The sequence below is a fragment of the Marmota monax genome, unplaced genomic scaffold (assembly GCF_021218885.2).
Source record: "Marmota monax isolate L192 unplaced genomic scaffold, Marmota_monax_Labrador192_F-V1.1 WCK01_AAM20220418_F8-fsc00179, whole genome shotgun sequence".
Lineage (NCBI taxonomy): Eukaryota > Metazoa > Chordata > Mammalia > Rodentia > Sciuridae > Marmota > Marmota monax.
In genome coordinates, this window is record NW_026695200.1 from 3,966,232 (window position 1) to 3,982,692 (window position 16,461).

Genomic DNA, 16,461 nt, shown 5'->3' on the forward strand with positions numbered 1-16,461 from the left:
TATATACATATCTGTGTAAAAATTCTACTAAATAGAGGCTTGGGTTTTTGCATTTTGTTAATTGCATTTCAATTAACAAAAAAACACTTTCTGTCCTATAATTTATTTTATTTTTTTATTTATCCTATTTATTTTATGCAAAATATATTCACAAAATGTGACAGAAAATTCTCCACATCTACAAATGTAAACAACATGTGAACATGTACATAACAACTGAAAACAAAAAAAAATGTAAACCAAAACTTGCATATATACCATGTATATATGACATGAATATATGTGTGTATCACTCATATCCATAACAGGTAGATATATAGTTATATATGCTACATATATTATAAGAACATTTCCTATCATATACCAAAATCTAAAAATTGAGGGCAATGATCCAATGACTCTTTCAATCTTTTCACATGGAAGTCATATAAAAACCATCTCTGAACATAGGCCCAGCTGCTAAAACTCCATCCTTATATACTAAATCCATATCTTAAATTTGCTAAATTTAAAGTAGTTTAGCAATCCCTCTAAGCAATAAACAGAATCATAATCATTCCTCAAATGCAAAGTATCAGACATTTTTCTTATTAGAAATATTCCCTAACAGTTTTGAGTGGCATACACATACCTCTGTCATACAAAGCCCACCTGGTTGTCAATGTTAGTGTTCATAAAGGTTGATCTCTTCTGCAACTTCATCATGAAAAGGAAAGCTCATATCATAGACATTTAACAGTGAGACATTTGCAAAACATAGATATACCCATGAGTTCTACACATATAGCAGCCTTAACAAAATTCCAGGGGCTGGAGTTGTAGCTCATGGGACAGGAGTTATAGCTCAGCAGTAGAGCACTTGCCTCATATGTGTGAGGCACTGGGTTTGATCCCCAGCACTACATATAAGTAAGGAAATAAAATAAAGGTCCATCAACAACTAATAAATAAATAAATAAATAAATAAGCAGATAAATAGAGTTCTGCATTTAACAGTTCTGTGCATGTAGTATTCCTGGGAAAAGAATACTAAATTCTTAATACCAAAGTCTAATCAAAGGAATTCAATTTACATCATTCAAAGGTAGTCTTTTCTTTAGTCATCTTTCTATATAGTTCAAACTCATGGCTAACAATCTCTATATTTAACCAAGAAAATGTCAGAAAACAGTTACATTGAGACGCTGCATAGAGTGAATTCTCAAATGTACTTTAAAAATGCTTCTAATTGATATATAAAGCATTTTTAATCTCCTTCTTTATTACTCTTAAAACACTGAAAAAAATGAACATAAAATTTATTCCATACTAAAACATTTAAGACTATATTTACCAAATGTGTTTTTGGAAATTTCCCCTAGGAAAACAGCTATTTTATCAAAGAAACCATTTTTAAAACATCCTAATAAACTCATTAACAATCAATGTGCTTGTGTTCCTCTAATTAGATTTCAGGAAAGATTAAAACAATACAAATAAAAAGAATGAAAAGTAATACATGATTAATTTCATTCTGACTCTTGTAGAATACAAGAAACTCATACACATTAGTCATTCAATTATTATATCTGCACTGAAATACTATTATGCCACCACAATTCTCCCAAGTATTTCCCTAGACTCATAAGCTTATTATTTCCTAAAAAATAATAAAATTTGAAGATTTAGAAATGTTTTACAATACTAACAAGAGGGAAAAAAGAATATATTTGCTGTATATGCCTGCAAGTATTACATATGTAAGGTTTTAATTGCAAAGATCATTGTAAGGAAAAACAAATACTTTTGGCTTTTTTGTTTGCCTAAGGTGTAGAAGAATACAATTAAAGGTATGCAACAAATTTTATGAACCCAGGAGAATAAATAGACCAAATTTTGTGTTGTGCATGTACAGCATAATTGATCCCCTCATTATAGTTAACATGAACCAATAAAAATTATAAAACATCTTTTGCCCAGTGCCTAACAATGGGAAGTTTCCATTTTTATTGTTGTATAATATGCTCTAAATATTTTCAACTGACGTCATTTGTGTCTTCTCTAACACTTTTAAAAAGGCCAACTTCAGATTTATAAAAAAAAAAAAAAAGAATGAGTTCCATCATGTTTTCACAACTGCCACACCCAAAAGATATATTGAAGAACCTCTGGAAGCAAGGGAATTGGGTTAAAAAAAAGTAAATTGGTTTAGATGACAAAGCCTTCAGCCTTCAGCTATAGAAGCAGTACCAGAACAGTCATATAATGGAGCATGAACAGTATCTGCAATGCATAAAATTTCTAAGGAAATCCTTATTTGTATCCATCTTTTTGCCTCAGCTCTTCAGAATTAACAGTGAAATAGAATAAACTCATTTTAAGAAATATGTATTAATAAATCTATAATGACATTATCCTCAATTTTTTTCCCATTTTAGGAATAAATTTTTAATTTATTTATACTAAAATGTAATCATTTTCATATTATATAGTTTTCAGGTCACAGAATTACATATACATTTTCATTCATTTTTATATGGTCAATTAATTATTCTTACCCACTAACACATAAACTCTGCCATATGCTTTCCAATAGCAATGCCCCCTTGATATATCTAATTAAGATCTTTCACAATGGAAAACTTCAAATGAACCCATGTTATACAACATCCTATAGATTTATTCTCCAGTGAGAAAAACTTTAAGGAATTTGAGACACCCAATAAAATGGACAACACCTTAAGAGATTATTTCCATTTCAAAAAAAAACCCAACTAGAAATCTGGAAGCATACCTTTTTAATTGATGAAATAGGCAACTTAAAAACCATGCAATTTTCCCCACTTTTTTTATTCTAGCATCATGGTACAATAAAAAAGACCTGATTCTTGACCTAACCCCTAACAAAGAATAGGATAAAACAGGGTAAAGCTGAAGGGCAAACTTGGCCTTCATTTCACTAGAGGGCAAAATTCTTACACCTACTATTCATTCATGTATTAATTCTATCAATAATTTTGATAGAGTATACCAATGAAACAAAAATTAATTAATTGGTAAAATTAATTATACCAATTGTGTCAGCCCTTTGTGACAGAGGGCAGGAAAAAAAGGACACTATGTCCTCTGGTGATTCCTTAATGTTTTCATTTTCCTCATAAAGTAAAGAAAAGTCTACAACCTCTTCAAACTACATTTCTAAATTTTGCCATGTAATCATCTCACACAAATTAAATAACAAGGCTTATATGAAAGTGTCATTATGACTTCAACAATTTCTAATGGATGCATTTGTTATTTTTGCTCCAATAGCACTCTGGGCCACAAGACACTTGGCAGATAAAATGCCTAATTGGTCTATATAATTTGAATTCAGTGTCTAGGCAAGTTCATTAAAGAGAGTTTTACCAATAGATAAGTTAACCACAAATTACAAGATCAACCTACAAAATAATTGCAGTAACTTATTCTCAGAAAAGGGACGAATTTATTCAATTCAAGTCAATGTAAAAGTAAGTAAGTTTCTTTGTTTCAAGTTTGGATATATTATTCAGCTGTCGTTATTATGGGAAATAACTGACTTGTCCTGAATATATCCATATTATTTACAACTTCTAATCTTGATCTGAATATATCCATATTATTTACAACTTCTAATCTCTGTAGTGACTAATTTTACAAAGTTTCTAAGAAAACAGACTATTGTAACACTATTCTCATAGAGAACTACCATTAGAAGATACTAATGAAGTCAGATCCAAAGGAAATAAAAATCACTGCATCAAAGAGACTCCTATATTCTCATGATCATTCTAGTACTATTCAGAAGATCCAACATATGCAATCAAATGAGTCGTCCATCAGAAGTTAGATGAAGAAAATGTGGTGTGTACATGACTCTGTGTGTGTATACTTTTTTACATCCATAAAAAAAGGTAAAATCATGTGATTTATGTCAACATGGATGGGAAGAGATAGTGTTCTACAGCCCAGTAGGGTTATTGTTATAGTATGGATATGAGGTGTCCCCCAAAACTCCTGTGTCCCTGCAGGAATAATAAGAGGTGAAACGATTAGATTAGGAGACCTGTAATCCAAATCAGTCCCCCTTAGTTTGAATGGACTGACTGGATAATAACTGTAAGCAGATGGGGTATAGCTAGAAGAGGGGAGTCACTGGGGGTGTGGCTTGGAAGTTTTCATCTTCACTGTGTTCCCCCTTCCATCTTCTCCTTTTCTATTTCCTGATGGCTGCATAAGCTGAGCAGTTTTCTTCTGGGGGCATTCTGGTCGTGATACTCCACCTCATCTTGGGGATCAAAGCAGTGGACTCAGCCAAAGACAAACTGAACCTTTGGACTTGTGAGCCAAAATAAAATTTCACTCTGCTAGGTTGTTTTTGTCAGGTATTTTTGTCACAGCAATGTAAAGCTAAGACAGTAACTATAGTTAACAAGTTTAATATATATTTTATAATAAAGAACTTGAAGAAAATATTTCAAACGCCTCCAAAACAAAGAAATTATAAATACTGGAGACAGAAATGCTAATTATTCTGCCAGATATATTAGCACATGCTTACAATCCAGCTAATCAGGAGGTTGAGGCACAAAGATACCAAACTCAAGGCCAGCCTGGCAACTTAGCTGGACCATGTCTCAAAAACAAATAAGGGATCGGAGTGTATCTCAGTGGCCCTGGTTTCAACTCCTAATACCAAAAAAGAAAAAAAAAACACTAATTACTCTGATATGATAATTATATCCTATATTCATGTTTTCAAATTTTCTTACTGAATCTTCATAAATGTGTACAATTACTGTATGATAATATTTTTAGAAAAAATTAAAAATACATTGAAAAAATCTAAAGCCACTATTATATGATGAGTGCGCTAAATAAATAAAAGTATATAATATGGTAGGAAAATTTAATATTTCTTGTAAATTTATTGATTTCTGAAATTTTTTTAACCAAAAAATTATGGGTGAAAGTCTTTTTTTTGTGAAGTGTGTTTAATTAAACTGGATTTAGAATTGTGGTGGATTCAAAGTTAATCTAATTTTAATCTAGCATTTGAACAGCTGATTTATTTTTAGGAAAACAATAAAAAGCTTTCATCTTCAAATTAGTTAGGACAACTTTCAAACTCCATTTATCATTTCCTCAATTACAAACATGCTATAAGAATACCTTACATTGCACTGTCCACATCTATATAAATTAAGTCATATTAAATATTATGTTAAAGCAATCAAATGTTATGTCAGTTTTCATAGAGTTAATATCACTGTGTTTACATTTGTTTGGAAGTGTTTGGGATCAAACCCAGGGCTTTGCACCTATTAGGCAGCCACTCTAACACTGACCTACATCAACACACTGTCTCTGGGTACACACTAATGACAACTTTTATTCTTTCTACCTTTTTCCCTTTAATTATTTTTGTCCAGGGATTTATGCATAGCTATTCTTGCAGTCAGATAAACAAATGTCTATTGCTTTAAGCATAGAAGACATATCATAAGATCACCAGGAGACTGAATGTAAAAAAAAAATCAACAAAGACAAAAAATTAATTAATTAATTAATTAAGTCATATAAAAGCACATTCAGAAAATGAAAACTCCATCCTGAACACAACCACCCCATTGTTCTCTAAGTGTTGTGCCTAGGAACAATACCATCTGCCAACTTATTAAAAATCTAATTTCACATCTATACCTAATGAAAAGCAGAAATTCCAAAACTGGGACCCAGAAAACTGTTTTAATAAGCTCTCCTCCAAGTAATTCATATGCACATTAAATTTTGAAAAGCTCCAATTTAATCAAAGCTGTCTAGAAATGCCCTTTACCCATTCCAATACAGATACTTGATCAGCAAATCTTGCTAGTCACAGTAATGTTAAGACATTCCCTTATATAGTCACCTCAAAAGAGGGCACAGAAAAGGGGGCTGAGACTCACCCTCTGAAGAAAAACAAATATTGCCATGTAAATGATGACTGACTTCTCAACTGCATCACTGTTACAAAATACAAATATAAGTTCTTTCAATGCCAAAAAGTGAAACATCCTAATATTACTCTAAATTTACATATCTACCTTTATAACAATTTAAGGACATGCTCCAACCTCTGTATACTTAGATTCTATATTTCCTTTCCCCCATCCATCAATGCACTCAACAACCTATTACTAATTCTTGCCTTCTATTACTCTTTGCCAAATTATTCTACTGTAAATTAGCTGGACTGGAAATTCCCTGGCAGAGATGAAAATCATCATCAGGTTGAAGAAACTATCCCCAAACCACAAAAACAAATTGTTCATCTCTTCCACAGATTCTTATTTGTGGAGAATTTTCTTCAGGTCATCTGTACAGAAGAACTACCAACCAAATAAAGTTATTTGGATGAAGCTTATACAACAAAGACTACAGTGTCCACTCTCAATTGCATCAAATATTACAAGGTCAAAGAACCTACACATATATACACTACACCTCAACAGATCCTACACTTGTTCCTTTTCTTTCTCACTCAACAGAACACTTTTACTTCCATCAAGTGGAACGGTAGCTCAACTTTCTCAATTGACCCAATATATTGCTATTAGTCAAGATCAAAAATACTATGATAAATCAAAGTTGAATATGCAAAACTGGAAAAATGGCTCAATAAAAGAAAAATCCAGAAAAAAATCCTTGTTTACCTTACTTTTAAATGAATGTTCATTTCTCCATACCCCAAACAACTTTGACACCCTAATTTTTATACAGTTACAATATTTATACTGATATTGTTCATTAGTATACATATATTTATATACATACATAAAACTCATGTAGACTCTAGCAATTGAGATGACTATTTGAGGATAGAGTCTTAATATCTACAACCATCTGTGCTAGATTTTTAAACAGGTTTTTTCTAAATTAACTATTTAATTACCTTATCCTACATTGTCAACTACAGGTAACAAACAATGTATCACTCCTACAATAAAAGGTAAATATTAACATGCCAGTGCATGGCTATAATTCCAGCTACTCAGGAGGCTAAGAAAGGAGAACAACCTTTGAGACTTAGCAAAACTCTGTTAAAAAAAAAAAAGGAAAAGGGCTGGGGATGTAGCTCAGTGGGAAAGCAACTTGGAGTTTAATCCTCAGGAAATCCTCTCCAAAAGGATGCAGGAATTAGTTGAAAGATCATCTAATGGCCAATAATCAAACAATTCAAGCATCAGTATAATTAAAGTATGCAAGTAGTACACAAAATAATGTCTACCTGGGTTCAGCACCCAATATCATAAAACAAGTAAATATAAAAGGATACAATGAGATAAAATACATAACTCAAGAAATTAATATTTAGCAAATCTTTATCTTGTGTGACCAGCATCACCAACAAAATACCAATTTCATTCCCTTAACTACATCACAGTCCAAACTTCTAAGATTCCATACTGCCAAGATACAGAAAAAGACATTAAAAGTAGAACCAGATCGCTGAGGATACAGCTCAGTTAGCCCTTGGTCACATGTCCAAGACCTTAAGTTCAAACCCCAAATTGACTCTGTATATACCTTAAGCATGTGCAAAAGCTATAAATTAACTTTATCTTAAACTATACATAATAAACCATCAATTTTATATTCAACTGGTAAATATAGAAACTACTTCACAGTTACTAGGAAAATGCTTATGAAATGTTCACAGACGTTTGAACCTAAGTGATGCTAGTAAGGGGGTAGGGATACATAGTACCTTCCAAGTCCTTATTCTCCTCAATTTATCACTTGAAACACATAATGGAAAAGAGAAATTTGAAATTTATCAAGACTATGAATATAGAAGCACTCTACAAAAAAAACTATACTAATATAACCACTTTTGTCTACTGAACTGCAAAAAAAAAAAAAAATCTACCAGTCCAGTCCATTCTCCTTTACCAGAAAGTATTGATAAGAAAAACCTTGTGAAATTTACATTTTAAAAACTTACATTCAGAATATTTCTGTCCTAAATCCTTAAAAATGACACTTAGGCTGGACCTCAGAGTAAACATATTGAGCTTCACTTCATCATGCTCAGTAAACATAGCTCATCATAAATCCAGCCAAGGTCTTTACCAAAGTCTCTCTTAAAATCTAACTTTAAAAAGAAATAAAAAGAATGGGACTGGGGTTGTATAGGCCAGGGCTATAATGCATAGTAGCATTTAATAGATCCCATGTTCAAACCCTAGCACAAAAAAAAAAAAATCAAAAAAAATTTAACATATAGAAAGTATCTCTATGCATAGACAGTCCTCTTATCTGGTAAAATGATTGCCTTTACTTGGCAAAGGATATGAAAACAATGTAATAGACTGATGCAGAATTAAGGGGACAATAGTAAGAAACAAAAAAAAAATCAGCAGGCATACAGGCAGAGAGACATACTGACACAAATATGCACACACAAAACAATGTACCTTAAGATTGAGATCTTTTGTTTTGTATAACTAAGTTCACTTTCTCTTCTCCCAACATTACAACCCCAGTACTGGAGAGAGAATACATGGGTGCTTTATCACTGAACAATATCCTGACCATTTTTTCTTTTTATTTTGAGATAGGGTCCTGCCAAATTGCTGAGGCTGGCCTTGAATTCATAATCCTCCTGCTTTGGCCTCCTGAGTACCTGGGATTACAGGTGTGTATCACCATGCTCAATTCTGAATCTAGTGTTTTATAATCAACTTCCATAAGCAAATTGTCCTATAAACTGAAATAGGAATATTCAAATGTCACCACAGACGGATACAGTACCAACAACTGTCTGTTCTCCCCCAATAACTTATTATCAATGAATTTGAAGGCAAAGCATATAAATTAAAACCCCAAAAATATTCCAGATTAAGTATAAATCAATAGTATGAAAGGAGAAAGGTAGATGTCAAAACAAAAACAAAGCAGTTCAAAGAGATGAAGCAAAAGTTCAATAAAACAATTCTGAAGGAGTTCTCAGTCAACTTCTAACATCTCTGATACAAAAGTGTTATGGTAAACTGGCCAACTTTTATTATGGAAATAATAGACCCCATGCTACTACTTTGGATATATATCTCCTAGAAGACATTAATGTGTGATTACAGGAACTGTTTATTTCAACTGTAGAAGTGTTACAGTAGGCAGACAGGTAGATATGAGGCAAGGGTAGATATGGGGAAAGAAATCTGGGATCCACCCCTGCTGGTCATTATGCCTCCTAGGAACCACTCCTTATAGTTCACTCACAGACAGACAATAAATTTTATAGATTCCCAAATTTCTCAATGGAAAGGACAAAGAAAACTGATCTCTGGGCCTGGATGACCCAAGAAAAAACTGCAAATACCCAGTAAAAGCAGTTAATGTCATAACTCCCCAGGGTGAGGGATGGCTCATCCAATAGATCATATGCCTAGAATAAAGGACACCTCTCACATACTCTTTTGTCTTTCTTTTCCAGATGGCTACCCAGATGTCCATACATCAAGACTCACCGCTCAGGTGCAGCATCTTAAAAAATTAACATAAATCTGACCCTCAAGCATTCAAAAAAAAAGCTAATTTTATTTTGCCTAGAAACTTGGCCATAAAATAGAGAGGAGATAAACAAACATGGCCTGAACTTGGAAACATTAACGCTAATACCATGCTTTTTCTGCTGCAACCAAGGAATGTCAAAAGAAGTTCCATATGTTCAGGATTTCATGGTCTTGAGAGACAGTGAGTGAAGACCTCTGTAAATGAACCCAACGATTATGATTTTCTTGAAATTCTACATTCCCATCCATAGCCCAATATGAGAAATAAGAGCCATAAGTGACCCACTCTAAGATGCCTTTAACTACCACAGTAGAGCCCGTCACTCATAACTGGGAAAAGTACAATCAGGTCTTAGATATTCCTGACCACTTTAGTCAGGACCCCTCAATCTCCAGGACCTGTCATCTATAAGAGGTTGAAGGGCTAACAGCTCAATGTTTCATTAACCATATTCCATTAACCATTCAAAATCTCAGACAGGTAAAAGAAGACCTGGGAAGATTCTCAGTTGATCCTGAAAGGCTTACTGAGGAATTACAAAGGTTAAATGTCTCTTTAAACTATACCTGGAGGGACATAAGTATCCCGAATCAGACTCTCAAGCAGAAAGTTGCAATAGGGCATGCTGCAATATGAAGACGGGGCTCATCTGACAAATTGTTAATTTCCCATAGTGGCAACTGATGTTCCTTCACCATAACTCCAGCAGGATTATAACACCACTGAGGAGATACAAAGGAGAAATCACATGGTTCTATTTATATTAGAATATAAAAAACATTCACATCAAATCTGTGAACAGGGGCTGGTGCTGTGGTAGAGTGCTTGCCTTGCATGCATGAGGCCATGGGTTTGATCTTCAGCACCACATATATACACAATGGAATATTACTTAGCAATAAAAGAGAATAAAATCACGGCATTTGCAGGTAAATGGATGGAGTTACAGAAGATAATGTAAGTGAAGTTAGCCAATCCCCAAAAAACCAAATGCTGAATGTTTTCTTTGATATAAGGAAGCTGATTCATAGGATAGGGAGTGGAAGCATGGGAGGAATAGAGGAACTCTAGCATGGGGTTATTAATGAGGGTGGAATGTGATGATCATTATTATTCAAAGTACAGGTATGAAGTCACAAATTGGTGTGAATATACTGTGTATACAACTGGAGATATGAAAAATTGTGCTCTATGTGTGTAATAAGAATTGTAATGCAATCCGCTGTCGTATATAAACAAAACATTTTAAAAAAATTACCTCGTGACTTTCACAGAAGACATATACCACACATCAAATTCATAGCTTATTAGAAAATCAAAGAGCCCCACTGGCTTACAGATGTCAGGTTACTCAAGTATCAGTCAATCCTTTTAGAAACTTGACATCACTTTATAGAGATGGACTTCTTTAAATCCAACTATCCTGTTGTGTATTCTGGGGGACCAAGTGTCTTTTCATTCTTGTAATAAGTGACCTAATATGCATGAGCCAAAATGATTTACAGGGCTCCACATGTTAGCTGATTTGGACATAGTCTAGTTCTCTAATGGAAGTAGATTTGTATAGGAGGGTATCAGAGATGGAAGCTATACAATTTTGTTCCTCCTTCAAAGATATCACTGAGGCAGAGGCAAATTCTTCCAAGAAACTCAGACCAATAGGCGGATTGAAAGCTTTCACCAAGGTTTTGGAGCTAGAAAAAGGCCAAAGGGTCATCATGTACTCAAATTATAGACACTTATTTTGGGTGGTTCACACCCATGTAGTTATTTGGAAAGAATGGGGCTACTTGACTTTAAAATTACCTAATCAAATATGGACCCCAAAACATAAGACTTTGAGAGTTAGTATAGTGCACTTGCCCAAGGAAGCATCAGGAACATGAGAACAAAAATCATGAGGAAGCACAGGGCAATAAAAGTTCATGCATGACCATCTAGAAGAGTACCATTATAGAAGTCCTCATCTCTATCCTCTGTGAAAAGCTGTCCACATCCCAATATACCCAAGAGGGGGAAAAATTGGATGTCACAGGAAATTATGTAACACCTGAACCATGAAGAATGGTACAGAGGGCTGGGGCTGTAGCACAGTGGTAGAGCACTTGCTTAGCATGCATGAGGCACTGGGTTTGATCGTCAGCACCACATAAAAATAAAATAAAGGCATTTTATCCATTTACAACTATAAAAAATTTTTTAAAAAGAATGGTACAGAGTAAACTAATCTACATTCCTTAGTCCATCCAATAGAAGTTTATAAAAGGCTTATATGATACCTGCCATTTATGCCAAGAAAGTCTCTACCAAATATGTAAGAGATTATTCACAGGCAAAGAACTCTCTTTAGAACATATGAGTTTGATGGTCATGCCACCTTTGCAACCAAAATAACCCTCAGGGAACTAGGCTTCACCTCCTACTTTAGCCCATGCAATGCCAAGGCACATGCCCAGCAGAAGACCAGAAACCAAATTTCACTCATCTACACACTTCCAAAGGCTATAAATTTCTACTGGTTTTTATAGACAACTTCACAAAAATGAGTAAAATTCTTTCCTGTGAAGACAAATTGATCCCTGAAGTATAAAATCCTTACTAAAGGAGACCATCCCCAGGTTTAAGCTAATTTGATCTCTCCAAAGAGACAATGGATCCTCCTTCATCTCTCAGATTACTCAGCAGATGATAAAGATCCTAAGAATTAAATATTTCCACCATTCTTACCAGAGATATTATTCAGGAGAAGCAGAATGGGCTAGTCTTACCATAAACTGTACTCTGAGAAATCTTTGCCAAGAAACCTCGTTACCATGGTTGGAGCTTCTTCCTACAGCCCTTACATGGGTTGATTAGCTCCAAAAACTCACCTTCAGATTAGGTCCTTTTGAGATGCTATACTTATAAGGGCTGGCCTAATCCAATATATAACCTCTATAAGAAAGTTAGCAGACAAGGGCCTGGCTTTAATCCCCAGCACCACAATAAATAAGTAAATAAATAAATAAATAAAAATAATAGAGTTAACACGGCTGGGGTTGTGGCTTATTAGTAGAGTGCTTGCTTATCATACACAAGGCACTGTGTTCAATCCTCAGCATCACATAAAAATAAAGATAATTGTTTCCACCAAAAACTAAAAAATAAATAATTTTTAAAAAAGAAAGAAAGTTAACAGGCAATATACACCTATGGATGAGAAAGTGAAGGATGAGGTCAAAGAGATATTCCCTCTTTATAAGCCCAGACTTGGAAATAAGGATTCCCAGCAGATCCCTGATAAAAGAGCTATTTTACTCTTTTCCTCCCTAACCTCACAGTGGAGAAGGTGCCTGAGATTTGCTAGCTAGATTCACCACACACCCAGATGAAGCCCTAGAACTCGGTGCTTCAAAAATCAAGATTCTTGAAGCCTACTTGTAGTTGTGAGCCCATAATGGACCTAAAGTTACTTTTCAAAAGGATGACAGGTAAATAGATCCCTCATGGACTCAGAGGCCCCATGGCTTCTCATCTTCCCAGTTCTGGACATCTTCCTTGTTAACTTCATAGTTCTTTGCCTCTGCTATCTTCCTTGTGGACTAAAACCATTTTTGTTCAATATGCCTCCTACACTACTGATCTTAGTTCATTCTTAGCTTCATCCTACTCCCAGAAATGTCCTAATATACTTGCCTGCTATTGTCAAGCAGAGCTAAAAAGTTGCTAAAGACTGCCAAATCCACCTATGCCTGTGATTTCTTGCAATGCACAGACCCTTTCCTCCAAGAGAGGAGAACAACCCATCCCACTGACCCTTTTTGACTGGGCTTAGAACAAGACACTGTTGTCCCATACCTGCTATTTCAACACAACAATCTTTAACTAACTTCTCCCCAGAGGACAGGTAACTTAGTCAGTATCTTTCCTCTATCTTTTTAAGAACTCAGTAGTTTTAGGGCCATAATTGATCTCTATGATACTCATAGCCAGACCCCTTTGCAATCAATCGTCCTAATCCATACAGACTCCAGTGGGAAGATTTCTTATAAACCAATGTGTCTTGACTATCAATATCACTGATTCCCTGAAAATATTTCACCTTCACTGAGGATTATAAACAATTTGCTTTGGAACAGCACCCAAAATTTTCAATGGCTAGCCCTTTGTACTGGGGAATAGGACCCAATTCTGTGACAGGCCACCCAGTGGATGAGCTGGTGGTACCCCATGGCTTCAACTGTATTCCATGATAAATGATAAGACGACTCCTCCTATACACTTTAAAATGCTTGATTTCCATTTTTTAACCCAAAAACATAAAAATTCCCAAGAAAACACTAAAATATTATGACAAGGCACTGTACAAAACTAGGGCTGGTTGGGCTGGGGTTGTGGCTCAGAGGTACAGTGCTTGCCTAGAACACATGAGGCACTGGGTTTGATCCTCAGTACCACATAAAAATAGAATGGGGGTTACTGTGTTCACCCAAAACCAGAACAAATAGCAAAGAAAAAAAACTAGGGCTGGTAATACTAATTAATTTTAGGATATTAGATATCAGGCAGGCATGACTTCTTACCACAGATATTTCACTATAAGGAAGTAACCATAAAATATGTAAACATTCATTTTCTAACAAACATTTTAGCAGTCATTCTTCATTCATTCACTAAAATTTTTCTTATACAACTATTTTATAATGGTGTTTGGACATGAGGATCAATCACAGGCCACCAAAGAAGAAAAACACACAAATTATCCTAAAACACCAACAGGATCCATGTGAAGCCTTTTAATATACTTACTGTGATCCACAATATATGCTCGACAAATATTATTCTTTCATTCCTGGACATCATTTAGAACCCTAGGACTTTAGTACTCTTTGTTTTCAATAGTTGATAGTTTCATTTGTACACATCCTTACTTCCATCTCACCAGATGCCTGCTATCTTCTGTGATCCAAGATGTTTCCCTTTAGCTTTCAACAACATACAAAGTTCAGAAAAAAAGAATTACCTCAGAATATCAATGAAAATAAAAGACATTTGAAGAAATGGCAAAGTTCTATACTAGAAAAGGCATATCTATATGTTCTAAGTTTTTACAAAAAGCCAAGTTTTTTTCAAGAATAATGTGCTCTGTAAAGTCTAGTGAGGCACACTGACTAGATTTCAGAGTGTCAATTTAAGCTCAAATCTTGAAATCATCATATTCAGACAAGGTCCTGTGTCATCATGAACCTAGCCAAGGCCTCACAATATACTCTTATTTCTACTGATAAGGTTATATTACCTTGAAGGGTTTATGTTTCTGTCTTAAGTGCAGCTAATGTGGTTTTCAGTGTCAATTTCAGATCCAATCACTGAGTAGGATCCACACTGATGACACACCATGAAATTCAGTGACCAAATTCTTCCCAAAATTCAGTAGCCAAATCCTCTCTTCCCTTCAGTTATCAACTAAGTTGACAAAAGGATATCATAAAAGCCTGAAAAAGTTTCAACATACAAATAACACATGAGACTCAGATTTCATTCTCCTACCACAAAAAAATTAAATAATCATGATAATATGCCTTGCTTTATTTCAGAATATTCACATACTGAGATTATGTGTACAAACAGGACCAAGGGAACTAATATGCAATTATGAGTAAGACAGTAAGATCAAATAGATAACAAGCACTTTAAATTTTCACCCATTATATAAGTAATGGCTGTAACCTACTGCTTGTTGAAATTCAATAAAGATAATAGTTGAGGTTAACATACTAACAACAGTGTATTGTTTTCTTTTTGGGGGGTGGCGGGAGGTGCCAGGGATTGAATTCAAGGGCACTCAACCACTGAGCCACATACACAGACCTTTTTTGTATTTTATTTAGAGACAGTGTGTCAATGAGTTGCTTAGCACCTCACTGTTGCTGAGGCTGGCTTTGAAGTTGCTGTCGTCCTGCTTGAGCTCCCAAGCTTTTGGGATTATAGGCATGAGCCACCACACCTGGCACTGTATTTTCTAATCTTTGAAACAAGATGTTCAAAGTATACTCATTGACATGTATGACTAAAAATAATAAAAATACCAAAAGATGATTGTGAAAATTCCAAATAACACTATTATCATATTGTACATAAATCAGTTCCCATCTTAATAGTGTATTATAAGGAATAACCTCTAACAAACCAAATCCCCAATGCATACACTTCTGACTTCTAAAATCTGACATGATGTAAAAAATGAACTAATGAGTTTAAGAAAGTAGAGGGTTCCCGGGCTGGGGATGTGGCTCAAGCGGTAACGCGCTTGCCTGGCATGTGCTGGGCGCTGGGTTCGATCCTCAGCACCACATACAAATAAAATAAAGATGTTGTGTCCACCGAAAACTGAAAAATAAATGTTAAAAAAAAAATCTCTCTCTCTCTCTCTTAAAAAAAAAAAAAAGAAAGTAGAGGGTTCCCAAGGTAACTCTCAAAACTCTTTAAGGAGCAATTCAAATGACCTATGAATATATTATACCATAAACACTACATAACCAACTTTAACACAGCAGTTAAAAGTAATACCCCAGAATTCTATTTCAAACTAATATTCAAACCACTATGAAAAAACTTATCAAACATTATATACAACTTTAATCTATGGAGTCATTAGTAACCATGCAAATCAGGATACCAGAAAATTATTGTCTACTTATTTCAGATGTGACATAAATTCACTTGAATATCAGAATGTAGGATGATTTCTTTGTTTTTGTTTTGAATTGAAGCCAGGGGTGCTCTATCATTGAACTCTATCCTCATTATCAGCCCCATTGTTTTGTTTTTGCTGAGACAGCATGTGGCTAAGTTACTGCAGCTGGCCTAGAACTTGAAGTCCACAGGCATGCACCACCATATCTGGCAATGATTTATAAGTAT

The 16,461-nt window shown here is 34.6% G+C and overlaps 1 long non-coding RNA gene and 2 other non-coding genes across 3 annotated transcripts in view; all 3 read right to left on the reverse strand.

The window, feature by feature from the left end:
• LOC124082351 (uncharacterized) overlaps window positions 1-14,830 on the reverse strand; it is a 66,589-nt gene extending 51,759 nt beyond the window's left edge. Inside the window, exons 1-2 of the long non-coding RNA XR_006848331.2 lie at window positions 14,347-14,830; window positions 10,125-10,280 (exon numbers count right to left, since the gene is read on the reverse strand). This is a non-coding gene — a long non-coding RNA (uncharacterized LOC124082351). The remainder of the gene's footprint in view (window positions 1-10,124; window positions 10,281-14,346) is intronic.
• On the reverse strand, window positions 8,034-8,100 carry LOC124082399 (small nucleolar RNA SNORD64). Its single transcript, XR_006848358.1, has one exon. It is a non-coding gene; the product is annotated as a small nucleolar RNA SNORD64 (small nucleolar RNA).
• LOC124082400 (small nucleolar RNA SNORD107) lies at window positions 14,712-14,785 on the reverse strand. Its single transcript, XR_006848359.1, has one exon. It is a non-coding gene; the product is annotated as a small nucleolar RNA SNORD107 (small nucleolar RNA).
• Window positions 14,831-16,461: the final 1,631 nt, after the last annotated feature.